At 43.5% G+C, this 14,368-nt stretch overlaps 1 long non-coding RNA gene across 4 annotated transcripts in view; it reads right to left on the reverse strand.

The window, feature by feature from the left end:
- Positions 1 to 3,580, reverse strand: part of LOC149124442 (uncharacterized) — a 133,825-nt gene extending 130,245 nt beyond the window's left edge. For 2 of the 4 annotated variants that reach the window (XR_016214423.1, XR_016214421.1), the window contains exon 1: positions 3,193 to 3,580. This is a non-coding gene — a long non-coding RNA (uncharacterized LOC149124442). The remainder of the gene's footprint in view (positions 1 to 3,192) is intronic. The other 2 variants (XR_016214420.1, XR_016214422.1) reach the window with 1 other exon arrangement.
- Positions 3,581 to 14,368: the final 10,788 nt, after the last annotated feature.

The following is a 14,368-nucleotide window of genomic DNA, read 5'->3' on the forward strand; positions in this document are numbered from 1 at the left end:
CGCGACTCGACAGGCGCATGCTGAAGTGTATGAATATTTTTTAAAGGGTTTCACAGTAAGCTACTCTTCCCCTCTGCTTTCTCGAAAGCTTCCTGGCCCCAGGGCCTACAAGCACAGACCTGACGTTGACTCCTCTTCCACGGGCTGCCACCTCCCAGGTGCCCCAGTGCGTCAGAGTGGCTGAGCAGGCTGGAGGCAGGCAGGGGAGGCGCTGCCTCTCTGTGCTGCCAGGGCAGGGTTCCTGAAACTTTGTTATTAATTCTTTATAGAAATGTGAACACTGAGTTTATTTTGTTTTTAAATTTAAAATGTTTTTTTAAAAAGCAAAAAAAAATTTAAAGAAAAAAGGCAAAAAAAAAAAAAAACACAGAAAACAACTTACATGTATATAGGTCTTGAAGTGAGTGAAGTGGCTACATTTTTTTGTTCTGGGTTTCTTTGCTTTGTTTCTATAGGCGAGATTTGAGATGGTACTCTATTCTAATCAAAAATAAAGTTTTTGTAGTGGGACCAGAAATGACTTACCCACCCCCCAAGACCTGCTGTCACAGCCTCGGTGCCCCAGGACCCCTGCCGCCAGCCTCAGGGAAAGGCAGCCAGGTACACAGGACAGCAGGCAGGGATCGATCTGGGCCATCCTCCACTGTTGTCCCAGGCCATAGCAGAGAGCTGGATCGGAAGTGGAGCAACCAGGACTCAAATCGGCGCCCATATGGAATGCCAGCACTACAGATGGCGGCTTTACCCACTACGCCACAGCACCAGCCCAGAGGATGCTCTTTTTACAAAACAAAAGTTCAACTGGCAAATGTGTAAGGAATGAAAGAACTATAAAACAAATAGCAAGCACTGCAGTAGTAACTGTTTCAGGCAGGAATCTCATAGATGGTTAACATCAGAGTGTGCAAGCATGGTGAGAAATAGTGTATTCTGGAATCCCAAGCTAACTTCTCATGAGTTGCTTATTCATGACTATGAGAAACTGGTGATGTCTCACCAGCTGCCAGGTACCTCAGAGAACAACAAGTTTCATCACCGGTATTAACACTTACTGACATCTTGTCTACTGCCGTGATGTGCTAAGAAAGGCCTCCTTCACTTGATTGGAGCACTTGCCAAAAATGCATTAACTTCAATGTTTCCATTAGGAAGCACCAGTCAGATCCAAACTGAGGGGAGAGTTTACAAAATAAAGTGAGGACTTCAAAAATGTCAAGGGCATGGAAGGTCGAGAATGACAGAGGAACTTTCAGGTTCTGCAGAAAGATGACTTTACAACTAAATGAAACGTGGGATCTTCAGTTAGACACTCGACTGCGAAACTGATGTTACGGGGAGAATTCACGAAATTCGAGTGACTGATGTAGATTAGCAAACATTTCAATCAATGTAAATATCTTGGTTTTTATAGTCAAAGTATTAGATTTTTAAACTATAAGATGTTACATAGTTGGCAACTTTAGGGGAAGCGAGGTGGAGGATATAGCAAATCCTGGGTGTTACTTTTGCAACTTTTATGTATGTCTAACTAAGGGGTCAAAATGGATACCTCTATGCCCAACTTTCATTTTAAATGAAAATACGCTCAAAAAGTAGACATCACAGTAGATGCCATATCAAATAAGTTGATTCAACACACACAGCAATTGTAAAAACAAAGAAAGAGGGGCCGGCACTGTGGCATAGTGGGTAAAGCCACTGCCTGCAGTGGCAGCATCCCATACAGGCGCTGGTTCGGGACCCAGATGCTCAATTTCCGATTCAGCTCTCTGCTGTGGCCTGGGAAAACAATAGAAGGTGCCCAAGTACTTGGGCCCCTGCACCCATGTAGGAAACCTGGAAGAATCTCTGGGTTCCTGCCTCTGAATTGGTCCAGCTCTGGCCGTTGTGGCCATTTGGGGAATGAACCAGCAGATGGAAGACCCTCTCCCACTCACTCTGTGTGTCACTCTCTGTGTCTGTATAGCTCTGCCTTTCAAATAAATAAATACATCTTAAAAAAAAGAAAGAAAGAAAGCAAACCTAGGAAAAAAGTCTTCGAGGTTTCAGGAACTTCATGGACTATGTCAAGGGCCCTCGCCTATGTCTAATAGGAGATGCAAGGAAAGACAGAGAAAACGTTAATGCCAGCTGGAGTTTTTCCCAAATGTGATGAAATCTCTAGGTCGGAGAAGCTCGGTGAATCCCAACAGAACTGAGAAAACATTCTACACACAGCTGAACGCAACTGCTGGGAAAGACTCTCTGAACACAAAGCTGACAAGCAGCTGGGAGTGGGGAGGGCTGTTCCCAGGAGCAAAGAATGAAAGCCCATTCTTTCCATAAATGCTTCAAGCCAGAGGGCAAAACACACACACACACACACACACCACCACCACCACCACCACCACCACCACCCAGTACTTCAGGAGAAAAAACAATCTAGCATTCTAGGGGCTTCCAAAATATCTTCTGGAAAAGGGAGCTGAACACCAATTCTTCTCAAACTCTTCCAGAAATAGAACAGGGAAAACTGCCAAGCTCCTTCGATGAGTCCACTGTGATCCTGAGCCAGAGAACCAACCAGAGAAAGGAAAACCACGACCAGCACTCTTGATGAATACAAATGCAAAAATTTTCAATAAGATATTCATAAACCAAAAACAGCAACACATGACCAATAAATAATAAACATAAAATAAAACAAATATGGCCCGTGCTGTGGCTCACTAGGCTAATCCTCCACCTTGTGGTGCCGGCACACCGGGTTCTAGTCCCGGTTGGGGCGCCAGATTCTGTCCCGGTTGCCCCTCTTCCAGGCCAGCTCTCTGTGTGGCCTGGGAGTGCAGTGGAAGATGGCCCAAGTACTTAGGCCCTGCACCTCATGGGAGACCAGGAGAAGCACCTGGCTCCTGCCATCAGATCAGCGAGGTGCACCAGCCGCGGCAGCCATTGGAGGGTGAACCAACAGCAAAGGAAGACCTTTCTCTCTGTCTCTCTCTCTCTCACTGTCCACTCTACCTGTCAATAAATAAATAAATAAATATGACCAAGCGCCTATATTCCATGAATGCAAGCTTGCTTCAACAAAGAAAAGTCAATGTATTAAACAATAGAAGAAATCAAAACCCATAGAGAAGTCCAATGGTGTGGTAATGGCATTTAACAAAATCCAACACTCAACAAAGTGGAAATATAAAATAATTTCCTTACCTGGTAATGGGCAGGAAACAATGGAAACCGGCAGCTGACACCCTTCACTGGAAGAAGACTAAAGGTTTTCTTTACGAAAGGCGGTTACAGAGATGCAGAGAGATCCTCCATCTGCGGCTTCATTCCTCAAATGGCCACAATTGCACGGGTCTGGGCCAGGCTGAAGCCGGGAGCCTGGAATTCCATCTGGGTCATCCCTGTGGCTGGCAGGGGGCCAAGTACTTAGGCTACCTTCCCATGCTTTCCTAGGCAAATTAGCAGAAAGCCAGATCTAATTGCTGCAGCCGGCACTGGGACCGGCTCTCCACGTCTCCACTGCCTACCAGGTGAAACCAGATCGTCCCCACACACTTCGAGCACAGTGCCTGCCCTGATGAGTCCAGCTGACTCCTCTTAAGCCAGACACTAGAAAGATGAGAAAAAAACATGCAAAACAACCCCATTTTAGCACAGATCTTTTTTACTTTTAAAAATGTACCTCCTTTTAACAAATATCCTGCTTATCATAATGGATCTTAAGTTTTGATTAGGTGAAGTAATATAAAATATTTCTAGAATTTCTGTTTCAATTTTCAGCATACTAAGCTTTGATTCAATTCACATCAAAAAGCCATTTCATGTCCTCGATTGGTTTCAAGTGTATTTAGGGTCCCAGAGAAAACCACTCTAGCAATAATATGTGTCCTTAATCTATCTCAGTGTCCTAAGATAATAGCACCAATCTAAATTATTAACATTTGCTGGGTCTTAGTTCACCCAAACGAAGATGGACTGGGTCTGAAGAAAGGTAAGTGCGCCGCTTGCCCGTTCCCCAGCCTCCCGATCCCAGAGACAATCAGACGCAGCGGGGAGTCAAGTCAAGCAAGCAAGAACTCTGTTTATTGGCACATGGCAAAGCCTTTTAAAGCACAAGACCACATGATTACTGGGGCAGGGCTTAAGGACCAATTACTTAAAAGGTCATTTTATGGGATGACTTTTTACAGGAACAGCCATATGTCTGTACACTCATCCTCAGTTGTCACCTCCCCTGATGCTGCACGGCCGCCAATCAGCTTTGGTGGTAAATGACTTTGGACACCACCCACCTTACTTCCTTTGGGCGCCATCTTTGAATTGCCACATGTGCCTAATTTCCCTTCAGCCACCATCTTTGAATTGCCTCCTGTGCCTAATTTCCCCACAATCTATCCGACTCTATGCTTGGCCCTTTATTGTAATTCTACAGATGCTCCCTCTCTCACTGTAACCCTGATTTTCAAATAAAGAAATAACTCTTTTAAAAATCTATCTACACTTTTATACACACAGTGCACAGAGATGTATCCTTGTGTCACTGATGCCTAAGAGGGGCTGGGTGGGAGCTGTAGTGCAGCAGAGCTTTTTTTATGTTACTGATGTTAAACTGGTGGAGATTCACATCACAATGATGTAACTTTTGGGTGTTAGAACCCTACGGTGACCACAAAGAAAGTAACTGTAGAAAAACATGCTAAAGGAAATAAGGAGGGAATTCAAACATTTCACTACAGAAAGCCCTAAATAGCTATTGCAGAAAATGAGGAACCCCAAAGCTTTAATGCTATAGAAAACAAACAGAAAAATGACAGACATCAGTCCTTCCTTATGAGGAATTGCTTTAAATAAAAATGGATTGAACATGCCTATCAAAAACAGGCTATTACCCAAAAGTCAAAAAAAAAATGCTAGAGAGGATGCAGATGAAAATACAGCCATTATGGAAAACAGTAATGTCCATTCTTCAAAAAACTAAAAATAGATCTACCACATGCTATCCCACTTCTGAGAATATACCAAATGAAATCAAGTTAGCATATCAAAAAGATACCTGCACTCCCACTTCAATTGCCAAACTCAAAATAGCAGATGTTGGATCAACCTAGATGTTCACCAACTGATGACTGGACAAAGAATATGTGGCACATACACTTGATGGAATATTACTTATAGAAAAGAATGATATTCTGACATCTGCAACAAAATGGATGTAACTGTAGATCCTTATGATAACTGAAACAAGGCAGAGAAAGACAAATTCTACCTGTTTTTCTCTCATATGTGTAATACAGAGAGTATGAAATCTGTGTGGTGCTGTATTATTTGGTGTACAAATAGTTATAAATGTTGTGTTCACTACCATAATAATGCACCCCTCCCCCCACTTGGTGATGCTTGTCATTAACCCATGTCATCTGAAATTCATGTCTCTGCTTTCAAGAAAAACAGTACATATGTGTATTTATATGATATTTACATATGAAGCACATGTGGTAAAATGTTAAAAATCAAAGAGATTTTGATTAAATGTTTTAGTTTTTGTGAAATAAAAAGAAAAATGCAGGGGAAGGCATAATGGAGAGAAAAACATGACCAAATTTGCCATCCACAACAATATTGACTTCAGATCAAAGACACAAAAAAGGTGACTAAGAAACGAGATAAAGGTATCCCATGTAAATAATAAGCAGAGGGAAGCAGGGGTGGCTACACTAATGTCAGGGAGAAGGGCCTTAAGTCCACAGCATTTGTAAGTACAGAGAAGGAAGAACATCACCTATTAATGCAAAGTTCAGTACAGCAAGAAGATAAAATGCTTCTAAATATGCACCCATGTCCTCTAGAGGGCGAGCAAAGGAAACAAATGATAGAATTTGAACCAGCTTGGCGTATCTCATGAGGGACATAGGGGCAAGCAACTGGGTAGAATCAAGTTCAGAGAATATGTACATGTTATTTATCCTGCTCTATCTCTGGCCTTTACAGAATATTCTAGAGCAGGCCACACAGGCAGCACAGAGGCTGCCACCACAACACAACATGCACTGTAACAGTTGTTCACACACTTTTAGTAACTGGACTTTGTTAAATCATTCACAGCCATTTTTCCCTCAGCAAGTGAGCCTGGAAAACTAACAATTTCTCTAGTCCCAGCCACCATGCAGGCATTTTAATGAGAAAGTAGTTCTGTGTAGACTCTAGATCGAGAAAACAATGTGTTCTGCCTTCATGCCGTCATTTCTTTTAAATTTCCGTTTCCACCACTGTCTTACATACAGCAAACATTGGAGCACCTACTGTGTTTTCACGCTGTACATGTAACCACTTCTACCTGAGCTGGAAGCGTTCCTCAACCTGCCAGCAGAGATCAGCATTGCAGGTGCTAACTCTATTCCCCAACAAAAAGGGAACAAAAATATTAGGGTCTATTACAGGCCATAAGGTTAAGTGATAACATTTTCGTTTCAGTTACATATACACAGATGTGTGCACTGGATCGTTATGTAAAATGTATTTCTTATTATAGATTATAATGAAAACAAATTTTGAAAGTTGAATTTTTAAGAGTGATAAGAAATTTAGAGGAGATGAATAATTGTTTGTACATTGCTCTTCATTTCAATTCTGTAGTTATGTTTCACCTCTTGTTGTGTCTGCTGTACTTCCTAATTTTAGTTTTTAGAATGGGAGTTAATGGAAGTAGCTTAATTTTTCAGATAAGTAATTGTGACTTCAAGAACATCCTGGATTAAGACAGTGCAGTAGGGAGGGAGCTTTTGCTCTAGTCTAGGAGAAGATAGTTTTAAAAAAAAAGTGGAGAGAGGGCAATCTCAGGGAAGAGTTAGAGAGAAAATGGCAGAGGAAATGCTGCACAAATTAGAGGGACACAACACTACACAAAGTAGTGGACCTACATGGAGGGATGGACGTGCACCCTCAGGACCCCAGCAGCTCACAGTGCCAGCAATGGAGAGTGAGGTAAGACCAGCAGAGACTCCATTAATCCAATCAGACGTAGTCCAAAGATAAAAGCTGCTACAGCAAAAACCCAAAGAAAACAAGGAGTATCCCCACAAATGCTAAATAACAAATGCACCAACCCAAGAAACAAGAACAAGGAAGACAACGTGACACACTCAAAAGAACACAACACCTCAATACTAGATTGTGAAGATGATGAGCCTGAAGAAATATCAGAAATGGAATTTTAAAAACTGATCAAGGATTATTTAGAAGTAATCAGAAGCAAATGCATGAACTAATGAAATCCATACATGACATGAAAAAAAATTCCTCCCACGAAATTGAGATCTTGAAGAGAAGGCAAAATGAAATCTTGGAAATGAAGAATTCCGTAGAACAAATAAAAAATACAGTAGAGAACAGAAGCGGTGAAGCAGAAGAAAGAATACACAACTTAGAAGACAAAGCACAGGAAATTATACAGACTGAACACAAGAAGATGAAATTAGAAAACTAAAAAACACTATTGGGAACCTACAACATACTATAAAATGAGCCAACATATGGGTTCTAGGAGGCCCTGAAGGCATGGAAAGAAAGGATTATAAGGCCTTTTTAGTGAAATAATAACAGAAAAGTTCCCCAATTTGGCAAAAGAAAGGGTCATCCAAGTACAGAAGCACCTAGAACTCCTAATAAACATGAACAGAAAAGATCTTCACAAAGACATATTGTAATCAAACTCTCCACAGAGAAGCATAAAGAAAAGATTCAAAAATGTGCAGGAGAGAAATGCCAGATTACTTTCAGAAGTTCTCCAGTTAGACTCATAGCTGACTTCTAATCAGGCTAGGAGAGAATGGAGAGATATGGTCCAAGTCTCAAGAGAAAAAACTGTCAACCCGTAATACTATATCCTGCAAAGCTCTCTTTTATGAATGAAAGTGAAATAAAGACCTTCTATGACAAACAGAAACTGAAAGAATTTGTCACCACTCATCCAGCATTGCAGAAGATGCCTAAGGATGTGCTGCACACAGAAACACAAAAACATGGTCTTCACTACAGAAGAAGGTAAAGGAAGGAAAGCTCCCAGTAAAAGTACAAAGAAAATTCAAAGTTAAAAATAGGAATATTTATGGAAAATGGCAGGGCAATGATGTTACTTATCAATATTCACCTTGAATGTAAATGGCCTCAACTGTCCAGATAAAAGACACAGACTGGCTGAAAAGATGAAAAACAAAACCAATCTTCTTGCTGCCTACAGAAACACATCTCAACAACAAAGATGCACGCAGTGAAAATGAAAGGATACAAGGATGCACTGAAAGTGAAAGGATGGGAAAAGACATTTCATGCCAATAGAAACCAAAAAAAAGCTGGTGTAGCCATCCTAATGTCAGACAAAATAGGCTTTAACACAAAAACTGTTAAAAGAGAAAAAGAAGGACATTACCTAATGATTAAAGGATCAATTCAATAGGATGATATAACTATTATAATTATTTTTAAAAATTATATACACCTAATAACATGGAACATGGCTGTTTAAAATATATGTTTTTATTTATTTTTTATTTAGTAAATATAAATTTTCAAAGTACAGTTAATGGATTACAATGGCTTCCCCCCCCATAATTTCCCTCCCACTCACACCCCTCCCATCTCCTGCTCCCTCTCCCATTCCATTCACATCAAGATTCATTTTCAATTATCTTTAGATACAGAAGATCTATTCAGTATATATTAAGTAAATATTTCATCAGTTTGCACCCACGCAGAAACACAAAGTGTAAAATACTGTTTCAGTACTAGTTATAGCATTACTTCACATTGGACAACACACTAAGGACAGATCCCACATGAGAAGTAAGTACACAGTGACTCCTGTTGTTGACTTAACAATTTGACACTCTTGTTTATGGTGTCAGTAATCTCCCTAGGCTCTAGTCATGAGTTGCCGAGGCTATGGAAGCCTTTTGAGTTCGCCAACTTCGATCTTATTCTGACAGGATCATAGTCATGTGGAAGTTCTCTCCTCCTTCAGAGAAAGGTACCTCCTTCTTTGATGGCCCCATTCTTTCCACTGGGATCTCACTCGCAGAGATCTTCCATTTAGGTCTTCCTTTTTTTTTTCCCCAGGGTGTCTTGGCTTTGCATGCCTAAAATACTCTCATGGGCCCTTCAGCCAGATCCGAATGCCTTAAGGGCTGATTCTGAGGCCAGAGTGCTATTTAGGACAACTGCTATTCTGTTAGTCTACTGTGTATCCCGCTTCCCATGATGGATCGTTCTCTCCCTTTTTGATTCTATCAGTTAGTTTTAGCAGACACTAGACATGTTTGTGTGATCCCTTTGACTATTAGACCTATCAGTGTGATCAATTGTGACCAAAATTGATCACGTGGACTAGCGAGATGGCATTGGTACATGCCACCTTGATGGGATTGTATTGGGATCCCCTGCCATGATTCTAACTCCACCATTTGGGGCAATTCTGATTGAGCATGTTACAAACTGTACATCTCCTCCCTCTCTTATTGCCACTCTTATATTTAACAGGGATCACTTTTCAGTTAAAATTTAAACACCTAAGAATAATTGTATGTTAATCACAGAGTTCAACCAATAGTACTAGAACAAAACAAAGAGAAAATACTAAGAGGGATAACGTATTAAGTTGTTCATCAACAGTCAGGGCAAGGGGTGATCAAGTCACTGTTTCTCATAGTGTCCATTTCACTTCAACAGGTTCCCCCTTTGGTGCTCAGTTAGTTGTCGCCAATTAGGGAGAACATATGATATTTTTCCCTTTGGGACTGGCTTAATTCACTCAGCATAATGTTTTCCAGATTCCTCCATCTTGTTGCAAATGACCGGATTTCGTTGTTTTTGACTGCTGTATAGTATTCTATAGAGTACATGTCCCATAATTTCTTTATCCAGCCTACTGTTGATGGGCAATAGCGTTGGTTCCAGGTCTTAGCTCTTGTGAATTGAGCTGCAATAAACATTAAGGTGCAGACCGCTTTTTTGTTTGCCAATTTAAATTCCTTTGGGTAAATTCCAAGGAGTGGGATGGCTGGGTTGTATGGTAGGGTTATATTCAGGTTTCTGAGGAAACTCCAGACTGATTTCCATAGTGGCTTAACCACTTTGCATTCCCACCAACAGTGGGTTAGTGTCCCTTTCCCCCCACATCCTCGCCAGCATCTGTTTTTGGTAGATTTCTGAATGTGAGCCATTCTAACCAGGGTGAGGTGAAACCTCAATGTGTTTTTTTTTTTTAAAGATTTATTTATTTATTTGAAAGTCATTGAGTTACACTGAGAGAGGAGAGGCAGAGAGAGAGAGAGAGAGAGAGAGAGAGAGAGAGAAGTCTTCCATCCACTGGTTCACTCCCCAATTGGCCGCAATGGCCAGAGCTGCGCCAATCCAAAGCCAGGAGCCAGGAGCCTCCTCCGGGCCTCCCACACGGGCGCAGGGGCCCAAGGACTTGGGCCACCTTCTGTTTTCCCAGGCCAAAGCAGAGAGCTGGATGGGAAGTGGAGCAGCCAGGTCTCGAACTGGCGCCCACATGGGATGCCAGCATCTCAGTCCAGGGTGTCAACCCGCTGTGCCACAGCGCCAGCCCCCTCAATGTGGTTTTGATTTGCATTTCCCTGGTGGCTAGTAATCTTGAACATTTTTTCATGTGTCTGTTGGCCATTTGGATTTCCTCTTTTGAAAAATGTCTATTGAGGTCCTTGGCCCATCCCTTCAGTGGGTTGTTTGTTTTGATGTTGAGGAGTTTCTTGATCTCTTTGTAGATTCTGGTTATCAACCCTTTTTCTGTTACATAGTTTGCGAATATTTTTTCCCATTCTGTTGGTTGCCTCTTCACTTTCGTGACTGTTTCTTTTGCAGTACAGAAACTTCTCAATTTGATGCAATCCCAAATGTTAATGTTGGATTTGACTGCTTGTGCTTCTGGGATATTTTCCAAGAAGTCTTTGCCAGCACCTATACCTTGCAGAGTTTCTCCAATGCTCTCTAATAATTTGATGGTGTCAGGTCGTAGATTTAAGTCTTCAATCCATATTGAGTGAATTTTCGTGTAAGATGAAAGGTAGGGATCTAGCTTCATGATTCTGTACGTGGAAATCCAGTTTTCCCAGCACCATTTATTGAATAGACTCTCCTTGCTCCAGGAATTGGTTTTAGATGCTTGATCAAATATAAGTTGGCTGTAGATGTTTGGGTTGATTTCTGGTGTTTCAATTCTGTTCCATTGGTCTATCCATCTGTTTCTGTACCAGTACCATGCTGTTTTGATAACACCTGCCCTGTAGTATGTCCTAAAATCTGGTATTGTGATGCCTCCGGCTTTGTTTTTGTTGTACAAGATTGCTTTAGCTATTCGAGGTCCCCTGTGTCTCCATATGAATGTCAGCATCATTTTTTACAGGTCTGAGAAGAATGCTTTGGTATTTTTATTGGTATTCCATTGAATCTCTAAATTGCTTTTGGGAGAATGGACATTTTGATAATATTGATTCTTCCAATCCATGAGCATGGAAGATTTTTCCATTTCTTGGTATCCTCTTCTATTTCTTTCTTTAAGGTTTTGTAATTTTCATCGTAGAAATCCTTAACATCCTTGGTTAAGTTTATTCCAAGGTATTTGATTGTTTTTGTAGCTATTGTGAATGTGATTGATCTTAGAAGTTCTTCCTCAGCTATGGCATTGCCTGTGTATACAAAGGCTGTTGATTTTTGTGCATTGATTTTATATCCTGCTACTTTCCCAAACTCTTCTATGAGTTCCAAAAGTCTCTTAGTAGAGTTCTTTGAATCTTCTAAATAAAGAACCATATCATCTGCAAAGAGGGATAGTTTTGAGTTCTTCCTTCCCAATTCGTTTCCCTTTAATTTCTTTTTCTTGCCTAATAGCTCTGGCTAGAACTTCCAGAACTATATTGAATAGTAGTGGTGAGAGTGGGCATCCCTGTCTGGTACCAGATCTCAGTGGAAATGCTTCCAACTTTTCCCCCATTCAATATGATGTTGGCCTGTCGCTCCCCCTCTTCGTGGAGGAACGACACTAAACCCTGCCTAGGCTTCATATCCGAGTCACGGCACCATTATGTCGCTCCCCCTCTTCGTGGAGGAACGACACAGGACCCTGCGCTGTTCTTTCGTCTGCTCAGCCCTCCCCGGGTTTGCTGCTGGTTCTTCCTGGGTTGGCTACTATCCCTTCCACCTCCGTGGAAGGGCAGTTCCCCCTGGCCACATTCCCCACTTCCGCAGGGGAGCGGCACACTGCCGGCCGGCTCTCTCGGGGGCTGCACAGGTGTTCCCCTTAGATGTTCCCCTTAGATGTTCCTGGTGCATGCCGTCTCTCTCCTCCTTTATAGTCCTCCTCCGCCAATCCGTGCTCGGCTGCCCACACGCTGAGTACGCTGCTCTCCTCCAATCAGGAGGAGGTCCTGCTGTTTATTGGCTGAACTGGAGGCAGCTGTGTAGAAACTGTTTTCTCCTCTCCCAGCGCCATATTGTGGGAGAGCAGATGCATAGAATAAGTCTTAATTCCAGTAACTCAGTCCAGTCCGGGTTGCTCCCCACAGATCCCCCTTTCTTTTTATTTTTTGGCGTTGATACGGGCCTGTCTTCGGTGTCCTGCGGCACACACTCTGCTCTGCTTGCTAGAGTTGCAACAGGTTCTTACAAGTCCTATCAATCAGGCAAACCGAATCCGGGTCCTCTCTTCACCATGTTGTGAGGAGGTTTTTAGGCGCTGATGCGTGCCTGTGTTCGGTGCCCTGCAGTGCATGCTCTGCTCTGCCTGCAGGGGCTTACAAGCCCTATCAGGCAAACCGAATCCAAGCCTTCTCAGCGCCATATTGTGGGGAGGCTTATTGGTGTTGATTCGTGCCTATCTTCGGTGACCTGCAGCTCATACTCTGGTCGAGCTGCCTGCTGGTGCTTACCGCCTTACTAATCAGGCAGACCAAATCCAAGCTCTCTCATTGCTGTGTTGTGGGGAGGCCTTATTGATGTTAATTCGTGCCTGTCTTCGGTGACCTGCGACGCATAAGCTGCTAGCCGCCCGCAGGTGCTCATCGCCTCACTAATCAGGCAGACCGAATCCAAGCTCTCTCCTTGCCATGTTGAGGGGAGGCCTTTCTATTTCTCTATTTCTCTATCTCCGGGCATTCCTATTTCTCCCATTTTACTTCTATCTGCCAGCATTCCTATTTCTCTCATTTTACTTCTAAACTTCTGTTTCTCTTATCCCTGCGGCTTCCCGGCGCCCGCCCCGCGGCAGCTTCACGGCTCTGCGCGGCTTCCCGGCGCCTCGCCCCGCCGGCGGGCTCCCGGCTCTGCGCGGCTCAGCTTCGCGCGCACGCTCCGCGGTCTCCACGCACTTCGCGCCCGCACCACGGCCTCGCGCCAGCCCCGCGTTCCCTATCTATTCACGCCCCGTGCTCTCTCTGCACGCGGCGGCTTCTGCGAATGTTTCCACCACCACCGGCATTCAGTCCAAGTTCCCCGGACTAACCTGGCGAATTCCAACCTGGCGGCCCATGTCTCTGCTTCTGGTTCCAGATCTTCACCTCTTGCTCCCCGGGGTGACTTGAAGAATTCCAAGGTGGCTTACGTCTCCGCCTGGGCCTGCACTCGCGGCTTCATCCTCCCTAACATTTTTCTCTACCCGGTATGTTTCCTTAAGTTTTCTTCCAACAATATTCCTCCCTCATTTCTCCTGGCCTCTCCCCACAGTCCGTATCCAAGTCTAAGTTTCTTATAGGTTTCACTTTCACTTTCAACCTGCAGTCCGTATCTGAGTCTAAGTTTCTTCTTGCTTTCACTTTAAATCCTAACTTCTTTCCCACAGTCCATATCCGAGTCCATGCCTAGGCTTTCAATAGCTTCTTCCGGCACCTAGGCTCTTTGCTAGTCTCTCTCTCCGGTATTTTCCTGCTTCTTCCCGTTTCTTCCCTCCTAAGTTTCCTATCCGAGTCACGGCACCATTATGTCACTCCCCGTCTTCATGGGGGAACGACACTAAACCCTGCCGAGGCTTCATATCCGAGTCACGGCACCATTATGTCGCTCCCCCTCTTCATGGAGGAACGACACTAAACCCTGCCGAGGCTTCATATCCGAGTCACGGCACCATTATGTCGCTCCCCCTCTTCACGGAGGAACGACACTAAACCCTGCCTAGGCTTCATATCCGAGTCACGGCACCATTATGTCGCTCCCCCTCTTCGTGGAGGAACGACACAGGACCCTGCGCTGTTCTTTCGTCTGCTCAGCCCTCCCCGGGTTTGCTGCTGGTTCTTCCTGGGTTGGCTACTATCCCTTCCACCTCCGTGGAAGGGCAGTTCCCCCTGGCCACATTCCCCACTTCCGCAGGGGAGCGGCA

Source organism: Oryctolagus cuniculus, chromosome 10 (genome assembly GCF_051225735.1).
Source record: "Oryctolagus cuniculus isolate XC-2025 breed Fujian yellow rabbit chromosome 10, ASM5122573v1, whole genome shotgun sequence".
In the NCBI taxonomy this organism is placed as follows: domain Eukaryota; kingdom Metazoa; phylum Chordata; class Mammalia; order Lagomorpha; family Leporidae; genus Oryctolagus; species Oryctolagus cuniculus.